Source organism: Dromiciops gliroides, chromosome 3, assembly GCF_019393635.1.
Source record: "Dromiciops gliroides isolate mDroGli1 chromosome 3, mDroGli1.pri, whole genome shotgun sequence".
NCBI lineage: Eukaryota > Metazoa > Chordata > Mammalia > Microbiotheria > Microbiotheriidae > Dromiciops > Dromiciops gliroides.
This window is the reverse complement of record NC_057863.1, coordinates 516,855,131-516,859,121: the sequence shown is the minus strand read 5'-3', so window position 1 is coordinate 516,859,121 and position 3,991 is coordinate 516,855,131. Positions and strand designations below refer to the sequence as shown.

Sequence of the window (3,991 nt, the reverse complement as noted above, 5' to 3'; positions counted from 1 at the left end):
ACAAGTTAATCTGGTACATCTCTGAAGTAAAGGGAATCTCAAAAAAAAAACACACACACACACACAAAAAAAAACCTGTTCTAACATAGAGGATAAGGGGCACACATGTTTGGAGAGACTCAATGATAGATTAGATTGAACTGAATTGGGAAGAGATGAGATCCAGAAGGTGTAAGTGATGATGATTTGAGAGAAGTAGTGATAGGGCTTAAACAATTTCCAGGAATACACAGTTGCCTCCATCTATACGCACTCTTTATGTATGGGACATGCTAAGACAGAGGCAAGAGGCAAGGTCAACTTTTACTCAACTTTTCCTTGCTTATTCAAATGTGGTTATTTGTATATTATTCCTCTCCTAGGGAATGAGCATAAACAATTTGTATGTGTTTTAAAATTAAATTTTGATCAAAATTCACTGGTCCAAAATAATAATGACTAAACTTGGCCCTAAGGAAAAGATTAGAGTATATAATCTTAGGCAAATTCAATGCAGAAGTTAGGGTTAACAACCATGGCATATGGGAAATGACATCAGACTTTTTTGATGTTTTGATTGGTCTTGCTGAACTCTTTCCTCTTTCCTTTTCTCTCATTTTCTTTAATATGAAATATGGCTTCCTATGAGAGAAGGGGACACAGAAGGACATGTAGGTAACCTACAAACAGAAGCATCAGAAAAATAAAAGTAAAATTATGTGTTAAATTGTGTGTTTAGTGGGTACTAAAATTTTTATTCTATAAAAAGGCTGATATTAATTTCTTTTTTCTCTGATTAAAATTTTATTTGTCAAATTGTATGTCAAAACAAATTTTGACATCAATTTTTAAAATTTCATGTTCCAACTTCTTTTCCTCCCTCTCTTGCCTCACCCTCACCCCCAAGAACTCAAGCAATTCAATATAATTTATACAAGATTAGCCATGGAAAACATCTACACATTAGCTATGTTGTGAGAGAAAACAGATAAAAACAAAATTTCAGATTAAGGGACTGTCAAAAAATGTTCTTCAATCTGTTTTCAGATACCATCAGTTCTTTCTCTGTAGATGGATTGCAATTTTCATAAGTCCTTTAGATTTATATTGGATCATTGTATTTCCGAAAATAACCACTTTTTCCCTAGCAGATCATCTTACACTATTGCTCTTATTTTGTATATAGTATATTTCACTTTGATTCAGTTCATGTAGGTTTTTCCAGATTTTTCTAATAGTATTCTGTTCATTGTAACTTTTATAGAGTATCTTAAACTTGACAATTTTCTTCATAAAAGCCCAGCAAAGCAGGTACCATATGTTTTGCTACTATAGTCAATCATCATAACTATGTCCCTCCATCCTATTCCCTTGCCATGATATTTACTCTATTTTCTATATTCTTTTACCCTATTCCTCCTCAAAAGTGTTTTGCTTCTGACTGCCCCCTCCCCCGCTATGCCCACACTTCTTTCACCCTTCCCTCCTTATCCTCTTCCCCTCCTATTTTCCTAAAGAGTTAAATAGATTACTCCTCTCTATTGGGTGTGTATGTTATTCCTTCCTTGAGCCCACCCTGATGAGATCAAGGTCTTTGAGCTAATTCTGTGTTTTAAATTTTCTTCCCCCCTCCCTCCTCAACCCTCCCTATGAAATCAGGCAATTCAATATAAATTCTACATGTGCAGTTATGCAGAACATCTTCACCTTCCTTAAAAGTGTTTTGCTTTGCTTTTCCTGGCTTGTGACCAGTAAGCAGCCATGAGCAGCAAAGTCTCTCACGACACTCTTTCAGAAGCTGTGCGAGAGGTCCTGCATGGAAACCAGCACAAACGCAGAAAGTTTTTGGAAACCGTGGAGCTGCAGATCAGTCTGAAGAACTATGATCTCCAAGAGAACAAACATTTCTTAGGCACTGTCAGGCTCAAATCCACACCCTGACCTAAATTTTCTGTGTGTCCTGGGAGACCAGCAGCACTGCGATGAGGCCAAGGCTGTAGAAATCCCCCACATGGATATTGAGGCCCTGAAGAAGTTGAATAAGAACAAGAAATTGGTCAAGAAACTTGCTAAAAGGGATGATGCCTTTTGGCCTCTGAGTCCCTGATCAAGCAAATCCCTCAAATCCTGGGCCCTGGTCTGAACAAAGCCAGCAAATTTCTCTGCTCACCCACAATGAGAATATAGTGGCAAAGGTCAATGTGGTTAAATCTATTATTAAGTTCCAGATGAAGAAGGTGCTGTGTCTGGTGGTGGCTGTTGGCCACGTGAAGATGACAGATGATGAGCTTGTCTACAATATCCATCTGGCTGTCAATTTCCTGGTTTCTCTACTAAAGAAAACCTGGCAGAATGTGAGGGCATTGTATATCAAGAGCACCATGGGCAAGCCTCAGTGGCTTTATTAAATAAGCATGATGTTAATGTCAGAAACTGCTAATGAATTAATAAATGGCAGAAGCTGCTAATGAATGGTTGCGTCCTCTATTCTGGGGGGTGCATGCAAGAAGTGGTTGGGGTAGCTTGGGGGCCAAAATAGGGAATAGTAGACACAAGCTTCAAGTCAGAGTGAGAGTATTGGCCATACAAGTTATCTTGCCATCATTCCTTTCAAGCATGACTGGAAAAGGAATAGAATGACATAAGGCCCTTCCCATTTCTGAAATCTTTTGTTCTCTCCTGGTAGGATGGAAGATATGCTTCAGGGAGACCTCTTTTCTCCTAAGGTATTTGTAACTCAGGATTTTTGTTCTGCCCTCCATGATGCATGTAGATTTCTTAAATGAGTCCCCACGTAATTGGTGACATCTGTTCACAGCATTGGCCACAGGCAGTATAGTACCTCAAATATATTTGGAACTTAAGTTTGAATTAAGAATAATTTGACTCCCTTTAACATAAGCTTTGTTACTATGTAGACAATGATCATAGGATACTCCCTTCAGAACTTGGTGGGGGGTAGGTGGGGGATGAAAACTAAGGCTACTATAATTGCTCAAATCTATCATCTACTTAAATAGCTACAGAGAGTCCCTAAAAGCCAGAAAGTGACTTGGAAAATGTACTTTGGCCTTTAATAAGTGCTATATTGGGAACGTTCAAGGCCAGGTACATAAACTTTAAGCCTTTTCAAACAAAGGAAGAAAATTCCAAAAGAAACCTTAAGACAACCCCCTACCCCCATAATTCCGTAACTGTCTCAGTCCTTATCCTTTTTGCACCACCTTAGTCCACCCATCTTTGCCTCCAGATTCTTTTTAAATTAATAAAGTATTTAATTTTTTTCCTGTTACATGTAAAGATAGTTCTCAACCTTTGTTTATACAAGCTTTACAATTTCAGATTTTTCTCCCTCCCTCCCCTAGACAGCAGGCAATCTGATATAAGTTTTATATATATATATATATATACACACACACACACATATATATATACATATATATATATACATATATATATATATCCATAATAACATTAATCCTATTTCTGCATTAGTCATGTTATAAGAGAAAAATCAGAGCTTTGATGAAAAACCTCAAAATAGAAAAAACAACAGCACCAAAAACAAAAGAAATAGTATGGTTCATTTAGCATCTATACTCCACAGTTCTTTTTTTTTTCTTGGATTTGGAGATCCTCTTCTATCATGAGTTCCCTGGAAATCTTTGTACCATTGCATTGGTGAAACGAATATAGTCCATCACAGTAGATCAACACTCAATGTTGATGACACTGTGTGCAATGTTCTTCTGGTTCTGCTCATCTCACCCATCATCAGCCCATGCAAGACCCTCCAGGTTTCTCTGAACTCCTCCTGCTCATTGTTTCTTACATTTGCCTCCAGATTAACTTCCAAGTTACTTGGTTTTGTTTCCCTTCCAATCCAAAGCTTGTAAAACTACTGCCCCCCAAAATCTAGGTCATTTGTTTGACCTGAGTCATACTTTATAAACTTTAACCAAACAACTGGCATGTTCTCTTCCAATCTTCCCATTCCCATGACTGTAAAAAT

At 37.5% G+C, this 3,991-nt stretch overlaps 1 pseudogene; it reads left to right on the top strand.

Moving 5' to 3' along the window:
* The first annotated feature begins 1,740 nt into the window (after window positions 1-1,740).
* Window positions 1,741-2,387, top strand: LOC122750938 (annotated as a pseudogene).
* Window positions 2,388-3,991: the final 1,604 nt, after the last annotated feature.